Below are 20,821 nucleotides of genomic sequence, written 5' to 3'. Positions count from 1 at the left end.
TATATATATATATATGTATGTATGTAAGTGCCTTCCAATAAACCCACTGCTTCTTTAAGACAGACTTGAGCAGAATCCATCCTTTGGGTTGCTACCATTATCTCATCAGGAGTATATAGATGTTTGCTAACATCTACCCAAGGAAAGTCACTCGGTATCACTCCTCTTCTGCTTTTATTGTGTGTTCATATTCCAGCTTTCCTCTATGGGAAAAGAAACTGTTTTATTTACCTTTCTGTGTCTGGCTTATTTTACTCGGCATGCTGACGGATTAACATTTTACCTTAGAGAAAATAAAGAAACATGAGGAGAAAAGTAGATGCCATATTTCCTGTCTTTAAACCCAGATCTGACACTGCCTTAACTCAGAGGTAGTTTGATGCTCTAACAATGGAGCATAAAACCTGAAAGCTCCTGCCATCTGGTCCTAAGGATTTTATCTATCCCATTCTCTGGCATCTTCTCTGAGGATCATTATCACAGGGGTGAGACAGATTCTCCCAGGGCCTCTTCCCAGTATGACAAAGATTCTTAATCAGATTTGATTTGGGGATTATTGCTCTTCGAGTCTTGTGGATGCATGAGAGGCAACCACTGCCTACTTAGGTGCATAACTCACCCTGATCTTTTTATTGATCTTTTATTTTGAGACATGGTCTCACCATGGTGCCCAGGACAGGCAGGACTTGTTCTGTGGCATACGTAGGTCTTAACTTTTCAACTGTTATTCTGCCTCATGAGCAACTGGATTGTAGGGATGTGCTCAGGCCCAGCCTGAAGCTATTTTTCATGGCCATTTTTTGAAGTGAGTTGTTTCTGATACCCAGAGCTACGACTTAGGCTAAGTTACTACACTAGGCAGGTTTCATAGACTTACCTTGTCCCGAGTGTCAGCAGGAGTGAGAATAGGAAGTCTTACTCCAGATGAACAGTTTAGAATCATTGGAATGGTGCATGGGGCCGTCCCAACAGACAGAACATTTACCACATTGAAACAATTAGTCTTTACAGATTGGTCTTCCAGGGGCATGCACCAATGTTGCCGGAGAATGGACTTTTCTATAGAGTTCAGCTCTTGCCATGGTATATTATAGAAATTGCTTTGGGAGGTAATGAAACACAAAGAACTATAAAAGCATCTTCAATAAAATTCTAACGAGATTTCACACATTGTAATTGAAGGAGAAGAGGGTGACAATATTGCTTTCCAAATGTAAAAGAATAGTCCTCACCTATTAAATTAACTTCTTTTATAGGGTTAGTGATTACGGCAACCGTCCATCCTACACTGTGAATTTAAGTTTCATTGAACTATGAAGAAAACATAGAAATTAGAGTATATCATTTTTTCTTTTCATTTCACTTGATCAAACACACATCGAAAGACTATAAATTGGATTAGCAATGACAAGCTCTCAGAAATAATTCTTCATAGGCTATTTACCAGATTTGCCAATGTGCTGGGGCGGGCTAGAAAATTCTCCCTGGTTTCCTCTTTAATTTACTCTCTCCAGCCACACATATTTTCACAATTTTAGCCTTTCTAAAATGTTTATCCTACAATGCAATGTGCTCATAGGATCAGTAAGCCAGATAGGAGCTATGGTGTAGTTATGCCAAACCCGTGTGATCTGTAAGTAAAGAAAATCTTCGTTGTCAGTGGATCCTACAGTCAGACCACTGTTAGGCTGGTTGCTGCAGGCAAGCTCAGAGGGTATAATTGACAATTTCTGAACACGGTGAGACTCAAACACACAAGGAAAGAAAGCCCTCAGCTCTGGGTTTATATTTTGATAAATCCTTCACAGATATTAATTCACTCCAACCCTCCCCCCTCCATGAATTATCCTAGAAATGGTAGCAAGCAGTTAGGGGATGGGAAGTACTCAGTCTCCTGAGACCTGAAAAGGCAAATCACAACAATAGAACCACCTCTCTAGCTAAGTCTGCAATAGAGAACTGTAAGCTTGCTCCTCCTACTGGATCTCCCTTGAACTTAACTCAAGTTCTCTAGTGTATCTTGCTATTTCTGGGCTCTCCAAAAATGAGCCAAGTAAACACTACAGCAGCCTCTATTTTTTTTTCCATTTCCACAAACAGGAAAAGCACATAGGCAAGAAAGGGTAAGTGGACAGAGACAGCTTTCTGTTATAACTTCTAAGGTTTGTGCCTTTGTCTAAAGAAACCTGTACCACTAGAGTACTGAACAAGAAGAAATATCCCATTTTCCCACCAAGGACTTCCATTACATGCATGAAATGCTGCTTAGTTACAATGAGCCACACCTTGGAATTGTGCCAGGGATGAAGAACAACTGCATGTCATGGGATCTTTACAAGGGTTAATCTGGGTGGAGATGTGCTGTGGAATATTATTTTAACTAGGCAAAGACATATCGCATTTGTTTATGCTGCAGAATATTACTCTAACTATGTGAAGGTGGGTTATATTTGTGTGTGTTGCATTGGTTGAATTATATAAAGATGGGCACTTGATTGGTCTAATAAAAAGCCGAATAGCCAATAGCTAGGCAGGGGAGGAATAGTAGGACTGGCAGGCAGAGAGAATAAATAGGAGGAGAACTCAAGGCTCCAGAGAGAACAAGAAAGAGAGAAGGAGGGAGGAAGAGAAGGACACGCCCAGGGCCAGAAGCCAGACAGCCACTAGCCTGCCAGACATGAGAAACAATGAAAACAAGATGATACACAGAAGGAAAGAGAGGTAAAAAGCCCCAAGGCAAAATGTAGATGAAGAGAAACAGTTTCAGTTATAAAAGCTAGCAAGAAACAAGACTATACAAAGGCAAATATTTGTTACTACTATGTCTCCATCTCCTGATTTGGGAGCTAGTTGGTGGCCTAAAAGGAAATTCTGCTACAGAGATCATACCAAGTTTAGGTTAAAAGCTTCTGAGACTGAGACAAATATTGATTTCAGGGAGCAGTCAGGGCTAATATTGGTGTAACTATCATTATTGATCCTTGTTCACAAGCAGGGGCAGATAGGTTTTTCTCCACACTAGAAAAAGGGGGTAATTAATCCCTCTCAGAAATATCTTGAAACTCAGTAATATATGACATGGCAGGGTTCAGAACAGCATCAGTGAAACTCCGAAAAACTGTACCCCTGGCAAGTATTGGATTATAGAAGCACTATACACGTGAAGTGGCTGAAGCGGTCTCTTGAGAAACAGTTCTTCGCCTTTACCGTGGAGCAAGAGAGCGCGCATGGAACGGGGTGTGGCCTCATATCGTTTTCACCTGCTCTGTATGAATTGCGTGGGCAGACACACAAGGAATCAATGTCGTTTTACACGCCGCTGAAGAACTAAGGAGCAAAATTAATATTCCACAAAAGGTAGAAGAAAAGTTCAAATTTCTCTACTGTCAATTGGTAAAGTTTCTCTGATGTTTGGTTTTGATACAATTTCAGTACTTTCATCTCGTAAGAACTCAGCATCGAGGCTTCCTCTGACTGCGCTCTCGCCCAAGGCATCTGTCTAATTACCCATATTGAACTATCCTGTAGTTCTCACGCTGACACTGGGAGCCAGAGAGACAGAATAGAATAGCTGCTGGCAAAGCCCAGCAATTAATTTTCTAAATAAAATGAGAAATTACGAATTAAAAAGTACATAAAACGGACCCAGTTTTTTTTCTTCTGACTAAAGCTCTTATACAAGTTTCATGATTTTAACTTTTGAAATACTTGTTTTTATTCAGTGTTTTCCCTTGTTTTTTTTTTAATTGCGGTACAGTTTTAAATCATAGGATTATAGGCTTTAGAACAGAACTTAATGAATGATTGGACAATAGCAATAAAAATAAAAAGGAAATTATAAATGATTTTATACTTTTATACTAAAAGTATATACTTTTATACTAAAATTTTATAAATATAGTTTATATTTATAAATTATATTTGTAATTTATAAATAAGTTTATACTTATAAACTATATTTATAACTTTATATAATTTAAAAAGTGAAATAGAATTTGTTGGTTATTTATTTATTTTATATGTACGGGTGTTTTGCCTGCATATATGTCTATGTATGACATTCATGCAACGTCTGTGGAGTCTGGAAGGTGTTGGAGCCTCTGGAACTGGAGATACAGATGCTTGTGAGCTACAATGTAGGTGCTGGAACCTGAGCTTGGGTCCTGTGGAAGAGAAAGCAGTGTTCTTCATTTCTAAGCCATCTCTTCAGCTCTGTGTTTGCTGTTTCTTACCATTCCCTTTTATGATAAAATAATGTATTTTCAAAGTCGGATGAAATGACGGGGATCATCTATTTCTATTTCAAACTTCTGCTGGATGTGCAGTGCCAACACCAATGTCATCAGCCATCTAGATGTTACTCATCTGCTCCAATCACCTAAACTACCCCGTCACTAATTATTCTCCATAATCATAGACATGAATAGATAACACCAGGACAAGAAAAATAGTTCTCTGTCTCCTAAAATTCAAATGTGTCAATGTGTTCCTGCACTTGGTCAGTGATGTGTTGCTTTTTACAAAATATAAAAAAAAAGGAAAGAAAAAGAGAAAGAGAAAGAAAGGAAGAAAAAGAAAGAAAAGGAAATAAAAAAGTAAACCTCCGACATATACCATTTCTTAATTCCCATGGCATAAATACCGACTGGCTGACACAGTGAAGCCTCTGAAAGTAATGTTGATAAAAGCTTTGCCTAATGTGTTCCCATTTCTCAAACAGCCCTTTGCTTTTGTTACTATAATGAGCCAATTCATTCGTGGACAATCTCTTGATCTAAAATCTCCACTTCTACAATTAAACATTCCCATCCTAAATCATCAATTCCTTAAGTCTGGGAGGATTTTCTAACAGTATTTGCTGGTATCCCTCTGTGTAGAACTTTTAAGATACATGACAGCCTTCCCTGCCTTCACTATGGGACCCAGAGGATGTTCAGCTGCATCAAGGCAAAGCTAAGCATCTCCTTCTCAGCCAGCAGCTGTCATAAAGTCATTGCAGGGGACAATGAAAGCAAACCTGTGTTTTCTAGAAGGAGTGCACGGTCACAGAAGGTGCTGCCGATGCTCTGGGCAGAGAATGGAAGGACTAGGTTGTATGAATTCGTAGTGGGAAAAACAAACAAGGTCTTCCCACGAAGCAAGGTGTCTTGCCTCATGTCAAAGGGTGCCTGCTGTTGAGTACTGGGCATTCTTGTTATAGACCAAGGAGAGCTGGAGAGAGGAAGAGCAAGTCTAGGGATGCAGTGTGAGGATGCCAGTCTGAGTGCTCTTAATTTAGTTGTGGTAAATAAAGAGAAGGCTGATAGATACCACCGTGCCTCAGTGGTTGGGATCCCAAAGAGCTCGCGGAAGCTGCATACTTTTCAATCCTTCCCAAGAAAATGATATTTGTCAATAGGTTATCAGCAAACCCTTAAACAAGAACGGCAAAATGCCCAGGACCAAAGCTCCAAAGATGTAGTGTCTTCTTATTCCACATGTCCTGCAACACAAATGTAAACACAATTCTCTGAAGGAAAAAAATGCATCAAGAATAATGTAAAAAGAGGAGGTTGCAGAATATGCTAATCTTTTGGTCAAGAAGATAAACGAAGCCAAAGAAAACTGCCAGGAACAGATTATCAACAGATGTAGGTTGAACTCACAGAGAGCATCTTCTTCTAAGTCTGAATCTCTGGATTGATTGAAAAAAATAAAACTGAAAAGCGTAAGAGAAACAAACAGGCTGGAGAGATGGCTTAATGATTAAGAGCATTTGTTCTAGCAGAGGATTTAGGTTCAATTCCCAACACAAACTGGCGGTTTACAACGATCTGTAACTCCGGTTTCAGAGGATCCAATGCCCTCTTCTGACCTCCATGGCACCAGGCATTGTGCATATTCATACATGTTTGTAAGACACTGACAGACATGAAATAAAACAAATACATCTTAGAAAAAAAAGGACCAGAGTAACAAAGAAAGGATCAGACTCTGAACACAATGTGACCTAGCAAGAGAGTTTAGATGGTGGTAAATATGATTACAGTGTATTACGTAAAAATACGATATTGTTATTTTTTTAAATAGAAAGAAATGAATCACAGGGTATAGGTGATGAAAATGATGATATAAAATAAAGTGCCGGTTTCTGGGTACAGACTCTGAAGTCTATAATGTGTTTCTGTCTCTGTCCATGAAATTCTGACTCCACATGGCCTATGACAGAAATACCAGCATCTGGAGTCTCAGCCACTATGCCTATCCCACCATGCTGCTGCTATGCCTATCCCACCATGATAAACTGAACCCCCCACGGATGTGAGCCAAATACAACTCTTCCCCCATTTGCTGTTTCTGGCAGTTGTTTTATTTTCTTTTGCATGTATGGATGTTTTGCTTGCTCATATATTTGCACACCATGGTTGTGCCTTGTGCCTGTGGACGTCAAAAGAGGACCCCAGATCCCTGGCACTGGAGTTACAGATGGTTGTGAGCCACCATGCAGAGGAAATAGGGCCTCTTAACTGTTGAGCCATTTCCTCAGACGAAGGTCCTAACTGTTAGTGATCCAGCAGGGTTAAAACAATCCTTTAACAGGTTCCCGTTCCTTCTTTGTAACTTCTGGTGTTTGATTTATCAGGTATTTATCTAAATTCACCACAGCATCCTTTGCACACGAGTCTATGCAATTTTATATGCTCTGAAAGTGTGAGGCTTTAAGAGGCTGTTAGCAGATGTACGAATAGCTCACTCAGGTAATCCTTTCTTCCTTCATGCTGAAGAGACATGCTAGCATATATCTTCGGCACGGGTGTGGTCCACTTTCAGGTTGTTATACAGGACTCCCTGACCAAATCCTCCCTTAAACGCCGATGAAGCATAAGATCTCTTCATAACTCTGCTTGCATCACACTACGTAATCTCCTCTCTTGATCTAGGCTTGTCTTGAGGATTCAGTGACCAACAGCTGATCTTTTCTCCAGCTCGAGTATCTCTTTCGCAATTGAAAAATTTTCAAGCGAAGAGACTCACCACACGCCTCCATTTGAATATCCTGCAGATATTTCAAAGGACAGGTGCAAACTCTTTTGTACCTTTTCTGGTTCCACAATGGTTCCATTGATATTTCTCAATTTTGCCTGTCTCAAAGAATGGTACTATCCTCCATCCGGTTGAAACATCATTTCTCTCCTTTGCCGTATTCTTCCTGAGTGGCCTCCCCACTGTTTTTTCTCCCTCAGTGGCATCTTTCACATGTGGCATTGTTTATAACAAACACATGTTCTTGCAGTTTTCCAAGCACTGGCCTTTAAGGTACTGCAGAAGTGGGTCAGTGCATACCTTTTAGTTTCTAGCATGGTCAAAGGCAACAGAAAAGAGAAGGCTTTAATTGAGCTTACAGGTCCAAAAGGAGAGGGCATAATGATGGGAGAAGCATAGTAGCAGGCAATTGGAGCAGGAAGCGGAGACATCCTACCTCTACCCAAACACTGAAACAGAGAGAGTGAGCCAGAAGTATGAGCTTTCAAACTCCGCCTCTGAGTCATATACTTTCTTCAGCAAGGCATCTTGTTCCTAAAAGTTCTATCATCTTGTCCAACAGCACCACTAACTAGGGATCAAAGGTTTAAATACATGAGTTGATGGGGGCACATTTCTCAGTTATACCACCACACTGTTCCTTTCCAAAATTTATAGGGCACATCTATTAGGGAGGTGCCAAAATGGAGTACTTATTAAGTGAACGCGCTCAAATTTGGTACAGATTACACACTGTAATCAGTTTTCCCTTTGCTGCTCCAACAATAAGCTTTGGATGGCTAATCCAGGATAAGTCACAACTTTCCAATATGCCAGTGCAATGCCTGGCTGCCTTGCCATTATTCTCATTTTTGATGCCTCTTTCTTTCCAATTACATGCTTCAAGCACAAGACACTGAACTACAATTCTTCTTCCTTAATAGCACAGTGGCTTCAAATTAGGTTCCTTAGAGTTTTAACTGAAATTCATATAGAAGGGGATTCTAAAAGTTAATAGTTTGCTAGAAAAATCAAGTCTATACTTTTTTTCTATACTGAAAAAAAGTCAGACTGAAATTTTTCCACAATCAATTTGATACTTACATTTTTGTGTCTACTTTATTTCTATTTTTCACTAATTGCTTTATAGATCCATATGACAAGATCAAAATATTGAGAACTATGGGTAAGACCTAAAAGTGACTACTTTCTCCAAAGAAAAGCTAGGCTGTACTAGAACTTGGGCCAGGTGGAACCGCATGATATGAATGGGGGAACACTTGGTCAGGAGGTCAAATATTAAGTAGTTTTCTTTTTTTTTAAATTTATTTATTTATTAAGGATTTCTGCCTCCTCCCCGCCACCGCCTCCCATCTCCCTCCCCCTCCCCCAATCAAGTCCCTCTCCCTCATCAGCTTGAAGAGCAATCAGGGTTCCCTGACCTGTGGGAAGTCCAAGGACCACCCACCTCCATCCAGGTTTAGTAAGGTGAACATCCAAACTGCCTAGGCTCCCACAAAGCCAGTACGTGCAGTAGGATCAAAAACCCATTGCCATTGTTCTTGAGTTCTCAGTAGTCCTCATTGTCCGCTATGTTCAGAGAGTCCGGTTTTATTCCAGGCTTTTTTCAGACCCAGGCCAGCTGGCCTTGGTGAATTCCGGATAGAAGTAGTGTTCTTAATTAAGTAGAATTCTTCTGCCGGTGTGGAAATCCTGATTCTACAGGCACATTCATGTGTAGCTGTCCACTGGAGAGGACAGAGGGACAGTAGTTCTGTCTTTCTCCACTAGACCTCCAGATAACCAAGCTGACAATGAAATACTCTGGGTCATCAAGACGAGAAGCACTTGTAATAGCTGACCCAGTACCAAGAATACTGTGGTACAGTGACTCTCAGCCTCTCTAATGCTGTGAATCTTTAATAGTTTCTCATGTTGTGTTGATGCCCAACCATAAAATTATTTCATTGCTACTTCAAAACTGCAATTTTTGCTACTGTTATGGATCATAATGTAGATATCTGGTATGTGATCCTATGGGTAGTTGTGACTCTCAGGTTAAAAAAGCATTGTTTTAGCATCTTCTTCTTCTTTTTTTTTTTTTAAAGCCTACAGTTCCTGGTATTCCCAGGCGGTCTCGCATCCAAGTACTAACCAGGCCCGACCCTGCTTAGCTTCTGAGATCAGACGAGATCGGGCGCATTCAGGGTGGTATGGCCATAGACTGTTTTAGCATCTTCTAGTATGAGTCTAGTAGTCACGCAAGTGAGAATATTTGTGGTGGGTGAGATTGGATACTTGTCTATCTGGGCATCCCATTATTTTATTGACATCTGATCAAACATTTTTTTAAAGTCTTTTGGAGGGATTATTTCATGGGCCTGCATTGTCAGTTTTCACAAATACCCAAGAGTATAAAATCAGTTCTGATAACAGCTTTGGCAGAATTTAATAAGGCATGCAAGAAAACCTGTAATTTGAACAGGCTAATTTACACATATGTATAGCTGATAAGTGGATTTGGAAGATGTTACTTCCATCTGTACCACAGAGAGAAAGATGGGGAAAAACATTTATCAACCGTTAATAAACAATTTGAAACAGACTTTCATGTTCTCCTCTCAAAATAAGTTTTCAGTGCCCAAATTATATTTCAAAAGCTTTCTTGATAGGAATGGTGCTTCATTTCCATGTGTTTCTATAATTTAATAAGTGTGTATTATGTTAACTTTTAGGATTTGAATTGTTGTAATTAAATGTAGTCAATGATTCTGTGGCTAAGGAATGGAGAACAGTGAGCCATATTTGGCCAAATGCTTGGATTATTTCTTAAGGTATTTTTTTTAACTCTTTAGCACATTTCCTTTGAGGTAACAGCTGGATTTCTGGGGTGTATTATGGAATTCTAATAAGCACTAGTCTGAAATAAGCACTTAGCCTGAATTTTGTTAATATACTAGATTACAAAGATAAAGAGTATCATTCTTAATCTTTTAACTTGTGTTAAGATTCCACATAAAAACATGTACAGCCAATACTTTTCACCAAATGGGATTTGTATATCTTCCTGAATATAGTATCCCCCCCCCCCTTAGGATTAACTAAATTTGAGAAAGATATTAATAAAAATCTCTTTTTAAGTGTAGTTCCAAATTTATAAGACAAAATACTGTTTGGAAAAATAATAATCAATTCCCTTGCTCCTCTTTACTCATAGAATTTGTTGTTAATTTTACCCCTGGGGCCTTCCCTCTGCTCTCTGGGCAACTGGACAGAAGCACTCATTAGATGTCCCTGTTCTGGTGGTTAGTTTCTCACCTAGAGGGAAGAGGGTATTGATAGGGAACTCAACAGCTGAAAGAGAAGGGTGTGAAGTAAATCTGAAAAAACAGAGAGTGTTGGTTTGGCAAGAAGGAAGGAACTCTGGGTGCCGATTCACCTCCCGTCTCATTCAGTCTAGAAGGAGTTACAGAAAGAGATTCACAGGGCAGAGTCTCAGAACTCAGCCTTAACAGGAGCAGACATGGATAGAAACCCTGTGGTTTGTTTTATGTTCTTTCAGTGAGGCTTGAAGTGGCTACTATTGTTACTGAATATATTCTAACTCCCAAACAGTCTAAGGACATCATAAGGGTTATTTAATCTTCACCACAATGGCCATGTCCCATAATTATTTGTACTTTTATGGAAGGGAAACAGACATTGAAATTAAGGAGTCCAAGATCACACTATAACCAGTAAGTGTTTAAGCTTGAACAGCAATAGCGACACCCATCCTGACCATAGGGGTGACACTGTTAACAAACACTCTACTTCCATTTCAGAATGGCCTAGTCAAAGCTATCCTTGTCTCATCAGTTTCTTGTTTAACAAGACTAATACCCAGGACTTTGTTCACCAACCTCTCAAACAAATGATTCAATATGATCACCTGCCCAAAAACTACGCAATGATAGGTTGGACAGCTTGTGTGCATGAACTATGAACTGTACAGAGTACAGATGAAGTCAGTTGGTGATCACTCACTACGATGATGGCAGTGGTGGCACACATAACACTCAGCTAATAAAATACTCTGGATATTTTTATTTCTTATGGCTTTAAGGAGACTTAGGTGCTGTCTCTCACCCTAGATGCAGGTATTGCTTAGAAAATGGGGTCACCCACCAGGGCAGGCCTACAGCTCCTTTGAGGATGGCAATGGCAGGGAGGACGAAGCAGAGAACATGGGGTTGTGAGCCTTTGGATTGCTGTGAGGCTTTGGCTGGGTAGCTGCAGTTATCCTGCGATACAGGGAAATGCAGGCAGTTCTTTCCATTTCCCCCGTGTTTAACGATGGCAATGCAAGAAGATTGTGCGGTGCTTGGAGAGAGGCTACTGATGAAAACATCATCAATAGCAGGATCGTCACGGTCAAGGCTGGGTCTTAAAACCATTGAAGGCTAAACTTAGCAACAATGAATGGAAATGAGGAACTGTGGTGACGGTCCACATTGACTACAACTACTGCCTGCTGCTTCAAGTCTTCATTTCCTCAAGATCTTTTTACATAATGAATAAACAATTTGCCCGGGAAACTGGATGACTGCTTTTTATCGGAAGCGGGGTGGAGGAATCTTCCCATATCCCTATAACATTTCTAGAATGTCACTTCTATGAATACTTTAAAGACCCTTTTGTAGGTGTTCCTGTCTGTGAATAGGGATGGTATCATCTGCCAGTCTGGAGAGGTCCTTCCCGGCTTCTAGAGATATACATTCGCAAACATGTAATGTGCCTATATAAAATTCTTCAAGGTTTCTTTTAAGGTGCATGGCCTTTTAAAACAAAAAATTTAAAGATTTGACATGAAGTAAGCAAAGAAAGACTATTAAATATTAGTAATTAATAAATAATAAATATTAAATATTTATTAAGTACCCACCATGGGGAAAAGTATGAAAATCAGTGGGAACAAAGATAAACGAGTATGTCTGTCCATAAAGAACACCTAGCATTGAGGGGTAGGAGGGCAGCAAGGTAAAAGTAGGAGACAAGACACTTGTAAAAAACTCATCAAAGGGGTGCCTCACTGAAAGAGAATAAACACATTTAAAATCTAGTTGCAAGGCAGTCATCTGGCTTTGACCCCTGACATGGAACAGCAGAAGACAGGCTGCAATTTTGAGAAAACTACTGAAGCCTTCTTTGTGATGGATGGATGAACAGCCCTTTAGAGAATAAAAAGCCACTGCTCTTTAACCAATGCCTACTTTGCATCTACTTTCTCCTGTTCTCACAGTTTTGTAAGCTTGTTTTATAGGTGAAACATCTAAGCTTCTGAGAGGTTCAATGACCCAAACAATGACACAGCAGGATAATGGTGGAGCTGGCATTCAGTCTCAGAATACCCACAGTTCTGTGTCACAGGGACAAGGGAATCTGGCCTGGGCTCAGTGATGCCTCTTCTCCTTAGCTACTCTCCCCCCAGACTAGTCCTTCTGAGCTTGGCTACTCCTCACTCTCTTTTATTTACTATTGAACCCTTTAGCTCTTGGGTGTTGAGATTCTTCTGGGCACAGCTTTTCTCAATGGCCTCAAGACTTTGCTTTTCCCAATATGTTCAGCAAAATGTTGGTTTCATGCCTTCTTGGTTAACCCCCGCTATGGCTCTTGTTGCTTTGATTGACCCTGCAGCCTCAGTAGATGTGAGCATTCAGCATTCTCTGCTGGATCAGCAGCTCCGGGTGTGCTAGGGCAAAGGGAAGATTTATTCTACCCTCTTTAGCAGGAAGAATTGCTTCTTTGTCAGCGTTCAGGCTGCAAACACATGCCCTTTTGTGCCCCATGATACTTCCTGGGTAACACCATTAACTGTTTCCTGGGCAAGAGAAGCACAGGGTCAAAGCTGCTTTACACTGTAACTTCCACTCTATGTGAGCACTCTATGTGCTTCCCACTGTTTTTATCAAACTCTGTTGCTGAACCCTGCACATGATGAACAACAGATTCCCATGAAGCAATCTTTGATAAAGGGAATCTGAGCCAAAGCAAGCCTGTTTCTGTTGTGGAATATTCCTTTACACTGTGTGATGATATGCCACTGTGGTTGGTTTGATAAAATGCTATACGGCCACTTAGCTAGGCAGGATTTTCAGGGCAGAGAAAATGCTTGGAAGAAGAATGCAAAGGTCACCAGGCAGACACAGAGGAAGTAGGATGTGCAGGAGGAGAGGGAGAAGTCACGAGTCAAATGGCAACATGTAGATTAGTTGAAATGGATTAATCTAAATTAATTTAAGCTAGACAGAAACAAGCCTAAGCTATTAGCTGAGCTTTCATAATGAACAGTAAGTCTCTGTGTCTTTATTCAGAAGCTGACAATCCCAACAACAACAAAAAGTCTGTCAACAAATGGCGTCCAAGCAGGGACATGTATTTACATATAAAACCTAAGCAAGGTTTTAAAAAGTTTCTAAACACAGAAAAAATAGAGCCAAATGTGACTTCTTGGTGACTATGGGTACACTCAGCTTTAGGCAAACAGAGGCATGGCTCTTTTAAGCCGCCCTATTACCAAGCACTTGAATGGAAATTTGAGCAGTGGACAGAAAGCTACCTTGTGGCCGCAGACTAGGTGGAAATGCCTACAGCAGTGTAGACCTAGAAACTGCCCAGAGCTGTGGTAGTAAATATGACTCTCACTGGTACCTGCACCATGAAGCTAGGCTCACAGGGAACTGAGGAGACAGTGTAAGTCACCAGTAGGCCATGAGCTAAGCTGTCTGGCAGTTTAAGTTTTGCTCATGCAGATGGAAAAGGTTACAGATATTCAGTAAAGCAGATACACCGTTAATTACAGTGTATTTAACATTGTGAGTAGTCTTAAGAAATAAAAGAAGTTTATACGCAGTCATAAAAATAAACAAAAATAATGAAAAATAATGAAGTCTTTAAAGAAAGAGTAAAATAATAATAAAAAGATAAGCCACATGGGACTGGGAAACACACAAGGAGTCTCTATCCTGTATGCTATTGTTTGCCTTTGAATTTTTTGATTGCTGATGAACTAATGATAGCTGCTGAGACACTGGATTATGGAAACTGCTAAATTAAACCAACGTATATATTTTAAAAATGTCTTAAACTTCAAAATAGAAATAAAAAAAATCTGTTGCATTGGAGAAGAGGTTATATTTCCAGAGAAAATAAAAGGTTGTGAATTCATGTAAGGTTGATAAAGATCAGATTTGATCAAGGAAGACCCCCCTGCAAATCCCAGCTATACACATAAAGAAATAAACCCAAAAAACAACTACAAGACATGTTATGAATATTTTACCTGCTCAAACATAAAACAAAACAAACCATCTTTAACTGACTTGTGCCCATTGCACATTCTATACTTGTGTTGAAAGTCTGTGTGTTTTCAGAACAAAGCGACCAGACACCAGGGGAAATGGGTGGCCCAGGTGATGTAGCCTCTCAGAATGCTTATGTTGGAGTTTCCCCAGAGTTCTTCCACCCACAGGAAAATCTTTGGTCCTCTTGTACTCAGTCGCTAACAAGCACTGCTTCTAGGCTGGTGTTTGCCAAGGACTGAGGAGAGTCTTTGGATTGCCTGTGTAGCTAAAAAGCTACCTCATTTCTGCTCATATATCCCTCCCAGATCTGTCTAGTGGCATTTGATGACTTAAGGTACTGGCAGATCATTACATGTTAAGTTTCCTGCTAAAACACAGACCGGTATGCCTCTTTCACGGGCTTCATACTTCAAGATTAATAGGTTTCAGGTGCATTAAAAAAAAAAATCCAGAGTTCCCAGTTCCCTTTAATTGTTTTCTAAAATGAGCATACTTTTAAACCTACAGCAATAGCCTATTTCTACAACACCAAGATGTAAATCTGTTCCAGTTCTCTAACATATACCTGCAGGTTCCTGGAAAAAGTTCTGCTGCTGTATCAAAAATCAGGTCTGGTTAAAAAAAAAAAAATCTAACAGTTTCCAGAGCCTATTTTAACCTCACCCATTTTCAAGCATATTTTACAGGTCACTCCTGCTGTCTGGACCAAGACCAACTTACAAAGCGCTCTCTAGATAATGCCAACACATGCACCAGCTCCTGGGACTTCACCATGGGTACCAACTCTCCCGGATCAAGGACACCAACCAGCTAAAGTCTGGTTTTGTCTGCTACTGTGTCCCAGTTACACACTTAAGCCTTATCTGTACAACTAGGGCACTTCTCTGTCCCATTCTTAATGGCAGTTAATGACTTTTCATGATTAGTCCCATTCATAGGGTCAATAATAATAATAATAATAATAATAATAATAATAATAATAATAATAATAATAATAATAATAAATAATTTTCTCCTAGCCACCTGCCTTTTGATCTCCCTCAAGAAACAGCTGCCTGAGGTCTCCAGGATGACAGTAAACCAGATGTCACTCCAGCCACGCCTCTCGCTGAGTGTGAGCCCAGCAACTCCCAGCTTTCCCCTCTCCGGCATTACCCCAGGAAGTAGCCAGACTTGAGCTGACAATCCTATATCCAAGGAGTCTGAGATGTTTGTTCAAAAGTTAGACCTCAGCCCCCTGATACTCCTATATCCAAGGAGTCTGGGATTTTTAGTTGAAAGTGAGACCCTAGCCCCCTGACACCCCTATATCCAAGGATGTCTGGGATTTTTTTGGTTAAAAGTGTCATCCTAGCCCCTGGCACTCACCCCAATGGGGCAGGAATAGAGCAGGAAGCTTCATTTCAAGCCCCCTAAAAGTTGCCTTGGTTTAGACCTGACTTCTAGAAAAGCCTGCCAAACAGTGACTTCTCCCAAGAAAGGGTCAGGACCATCCCCACAGTCTATTTAGGCTGCCTCCCAGAATGTGATCTCCAGGTTTCACATGGTCTCTCTCTCCCCTTCGCCATGCTTTTCCAGGCCACCCAGGAGGACTGCATTACGCATGGGCATCTTTTATTTGGTCTAATTTGGTTTGATTGGAATTATCAGTGTTGGCGGAGAAGCTCATCTTAAGAAATATTCCTAATACTACCCACAAGCAATGAGAGGTCTAAAACAAGAAAGAGAGCCTTATGTTTCTACAACCAGGAGACCTGGCTCTCTTGGAAATGTTCTCGGATTGTGCCAAGGACAGTTGGGATGCATCAGGTCGCCTCTCAAGCTTATATTCAGGAAATCTGATTTGCGATTTCTACACAGATGCTCCATCAAGGCATGCCTCAGATGCTGTTCTGTGAAAGGAAAGGTCGAAAGAAATAAATTCTGAGCTGTCCTCCTGCTTATCATTGTGAGATTTCAGAAAAGGAACTGAAACCTTGTCACTAGTAAATGCCATTCAGGGGGGAAACAATTTACCCGCATGCCACTATTACCTTTCTCTTTGTTAGTTTTCAATCGTTATCCTGGTGGGAAGTAGATGTCTTGCCACAGCCCACACACCAATTATGAACATTTATTGGAAATGACTAAGGGCAGAAGAGTTTCAATGCATCTGCAGCTATTGAAGATGTTCAGCAACATTGACAACCCAGTCCTTAGCCACCAGTGCTTAATCTATCACAATGCCCATGGCTTTCTATCCTTGAACTCATAATTTGATAGTTAGATATTAAAACTTGTCTACATAATCTTGTTTTGCTTTAAAAAGTTTTTAGAGAAGAATGGAATATTTCCAAGAATGATAAGCATTTTATTTTTTTATTGTAATTCACTTTTGTTTCTTTTCTATTGCTCCAAAAATTTTAGAAGAGTTCTGAGAAATGAATCAGGGTGTTGAGAACACGGTGGCCAGTCTAGCCTCAGTGGCTGTTGAATTCATTTCACAAATAGTCCCCATTAACCTTGGGAGTTTTGCTTAAAGGAATAAAAGAATCAGAACCCCGCAAGCACCACAGAGAACGTTTGTGCAAGAATGCACATAGTGGTATAATCTGAAAGAATGAGGACACAGAAAAACATTCAACAGTGAACTTGTGGGGGTTTCTATAATTTAAGTTTAGTTGCAATGATATTGTGTGGTACAATAGGGCTCTCAGGTAGATGGATACTAAACTTAGATAACAAACTCAGCCTCGAAAATTCTTTCAAAGAAGGTTTCAGTTTGGGAATGCAATAGAAAATTTACTAGGGATCTATCAGTCAGAATAAAAGGTGGTAAAATATTTTGAAGATAAATTCAGTAGGTGAGCTTGAAAGATGTTTCTCTCATTGTCTCCAGACTCAAGGTTTCCTGGGCTTTCTAAGGGAGGAAGACATCAGTCAAATCAACAAGAACACTTATTCTCAATTTTATAAGGGAGCGGCACCTCCCAGCTGTTTCTAGCCACATCAAAATGCCTTTTGCTGCTTTTCTGCCACTGGGAACTTCTATTTCATCGGGAACAGCACAATTGAGCACATGCAACACTGCTTTAGGCACAGTCCTCTGCTTCAGGACTTTAAAACCTGCATATTCCAATGAATGCCAGCATAAAAAATACCAGCACTGCTTTAGCATAACAATTTGAGTAATAATAATTACTACTAATGGTTCTAAACGCTCTCATTGGAACCATGAACACCAGACTCCTAATCATCTTGTGATATTTTACCTTATTTTACTTCCTGAGTTTAAGTTGTCTTGTTACTCATGGTCAATTACAAACCTCGACCATGTAAACACATAAAAGAGAGATGTAGGTGATTTAGTTCAAGATAACTTCTTGGGTGTCTAGTTCATCATGAGAGATAGAACCACACAGAGATTGCCAGTATGGTCATAGTATAAACACCCTACAGATTAGGCCTTTTCTGATTTTCCCAGACCCTTCTAAATAATCACCGTGGCAGCTCATTTGGGCCTCCAACATTCGTAAATAGGAAATGCTCCATTTCAATGAACCTCATAAAAGTGAAAATTTTGGAAGAGCATATTCTGTGAAGAATAGTAGATATGTGTGCCTGCCTCTTCCAGTCAGTACCAGAGGCATGAGGAAGAGGCTATGGGATGCTTTAGTCTGAAGAAATGAAACATCACTGATTTTCCCTTTTTCTTTTCTGTCTTGGGGGTAGCATTGGGCAGTGTCCTAAATTCGGGCTTCAGTATGATCATAAAGATTCTCCATAGACTGCTTAGCTTCCAGGTTTCTTTTCTTGACTCTACTACTTACTTTGAGAAGTTAGTCTAAGAGTCTATGGGGTGCCATTTTATCTACAATACCAGCAGTGCCTGTGGATGAAGTATATGAAGTGTATGTGTCATGGGTTTAGAAAAAAATTCAATATGAATGTCATATTGGTCATAATCATGATCACTGGCCAGTGAGAGAGTGAGATAAAGTTCTGTTTGTCTGTATGCATTTACATTTTAGGAATAACTGTCTAGAAACCACCACTTATTACAGTTTCTTAAAGTGCTTCCGTTCTTTGCTTTAGCAAACAGTTCTAGGTTATGTATTAGGCTATTGATTTATTATGCGTTAATTTTAATACAAGGGGAGGGATACAGGCTAGGTGCCCTTGTTCTGAATATAGATTTTAGTTTCCTCAACAGCATTTGTTGAAAAGGCTGTTCTTTCACCAGTGTATATTTCTGGTAGGTCTGTTGAGGAGCAGCTGGCTTTAGATGTAGTTTTATTTCTGGGATCACTATTGCTCTCTGATGGTACCGGATTATGCCAATATAATGCTGTCTTTTTCTTGTTTGTTTGTCTGTGCATTTTACCATATTCCTGGAGTGTGTTTTGGAGTCAGGCATTGTGGTGCCTTCAGCTCAGTTGTTTTTGTTTTAGATTGCTTTGTGTCTTAGAGGTCTGTCATGCTCCCGTAAAGATTTTAGTATTATTCTTTTATTTCCTAGTTGTGTCAAAAGTGTCCATGGTATTTTTATGGGGATTACAATGAATCAATAATCACTTTAGGTACTGTCTTATGTTGGGTGTCAGTTGCTGTGATAAAACACTATGAACAACAGCAACTTGAGGAGGAAAGGCAGAAACCTGGAGCCAGCAACAGAAGCACAGGCCCCGGGGAAATGTTGCTAACTCATTTTCTCTTCATCACTTGCTCAGCCTACACTCTTATACAACAGAGGACTACCTGTCAGTGGACTGGGTTCTCCCACATCGACCATCAATCAAGAAAATGGTGCCCACACTCACTTACAAGCCAGTCTTACGGAGACATTTTACTGAATGAGACTTCCTCTTCCAAGGTATGCCTAGGTTTGTGTTAAGCTGACATAAACCAGTAAGCACAGGTGCATTTTAACAACACTTTTTCTCCCTATCCATGAATGTGCGTATATGTGTGTCATTCCTTTTCAAGGTCGCTAGTGTTTTAAAGTTTTCATTTTAACATCGCTAGTTACAATTATTGTTAGGTAATTTAATTATTTTATTGTTATAGCTATAGAGAATGGGATTGTTTTCATTATTCTTTCCCAACGAAATTGCTCATAGGTTAAAATGTCACTGACTTTTGCGGGTTGTGTTCATATCCTGCAGTTTTATGCAATTCCTTAATTAGTTCTCATTGTCTTTTGTAGCCTTTGGATCTTTTTTTCTCTACACACAAATGACATCATCTGAGAACAGGGATAATTCAGCTTTTTCTTTTTACAACCCTTTTATTTCATCTCTTTCTTAACTGACTTTCATAAACGTTCCTCTAGTATATTGAATAAAAACAATGTGTGTGTGCACACTTATCCTAGAGAAGTGCGTTCAGGTTTTCTCTATTCATTATCTTGGTGCTTATAAGATTGTTATCTTACAAGAATGTTGTCTTTTTTGTTCAAGGATTTTATAATGAAAACATGTTGGAGTCTATCATATACACTTTTTGTCACTACTTAGAAGATCAGATGATCTTATTCCTTATTGTGTTGATTTAATGTATTATATCTATTAATATTATTCATTAATTTTAAATAGCATTTATTAATAAAATAACAAATAATATTAATAGATGATATTGATTATTTAATCAATAACTAATAATCAATTATTTATATCCAACAATTAATAGCAAAATCAATCAATACATTATTATCATTATCTTTATCAATGTTAATAATTATTATATATGCTGTATGTTCATTAACATTTATTATGTTATAACATTATAACATTAACAATAATTCATCTATACTATTTTTAATATATAAAGAAATCAATAAAACTAAAAACATTAATTCAATTAAAATGGGTAAATAAATGATCTGAATAGACATGTCTCAAAAGAAGCAATAATAAATACATGTAAAATAAAATACTCTCAATGTATTTAGCCACCAGGAAAATGTAAGCCAAAACTATCTATAAGATATGTCCCTGTAGTCAAAATTGGCTATTATTGTGATAAAATTAACAATAAATATTAATAAAATTGAGAGAAGAAAGAATTCTCACACCTAATTAAAATGTAGGGTGTGAAGTCAAAGTAGGTGTCCATCAGCAAGTGAAGAAAGAAAAAAAATGTGCACGTTCAAAGAATATTATTTAGCCCAAAGAAAAATGAAATTTTGTCAGTTGTGACAACATGAATATGCAAAGAAATAAGCCTAACACACAATACAAACTGCTGTTGTGTCTACATATGTGGAAGCTACAAACTGGTCACCCTGATAACTGAATGGTAACTAGTAGATGTTGCGAAGTGAGCTTAGGGGATATTGACTAAGGGACATTGGCTATTTTGCACCGAAATCCACTTAGACAGAAGTGTAATAATTAACCGGGACCTAGAAGAGAATACAGCAAAAGTTGCAGGCATTGATGAATGAGAAGGAAGCGAGGTTTGGTGTGATCCAGTAACTCTAAAGCCATGACAGAAAT

General features: G+C 39.3%; 1 protein-coding gene and 1 non-coding gene across 7 annotated transcripts in view; both read right to left on the bottom strand.

Moving 5' to 3' along the window:
* B3galt1 (beta-1,3-galactosyltransferase 1) overlaps nucleotides 1–20,821 on the bottom strand; it is a 524,949-nt gene that overhangs the window by 200,159 nt on the left and 303,969 nt on the right. The gene's annotated exons all lie outside the window — the stretch shown is intronic.
* On the bottom strand, nucleotides 9,109–9,227 carry LOC113455999. The gene has a single exon (XR_003376896.1). It is a non-coding gene; the product is annotated as a 5S ribosomal RNA (ribosomal RNA).

Source organism: Microtus ochrogaster, chromosome 4 (assembly GCF_000317375.1).
Source record: "Microtus ochrogaster isolate Prairie Vole_2 chromosome 4, MicOch1.0, whole genome shotgun sequence".
Taxonomy (NCBI): domain Eukaryota; kingdom Metazoa; phylum Chordata; class Mammalia; order Rodentia; family Cricetidae; genus Microtus; species Microtus ochrogaster.
Note: the sequence above shows the minus strand (reverse complement) of the source record. Positions and strands in the feature narration are given on the sequence as shown.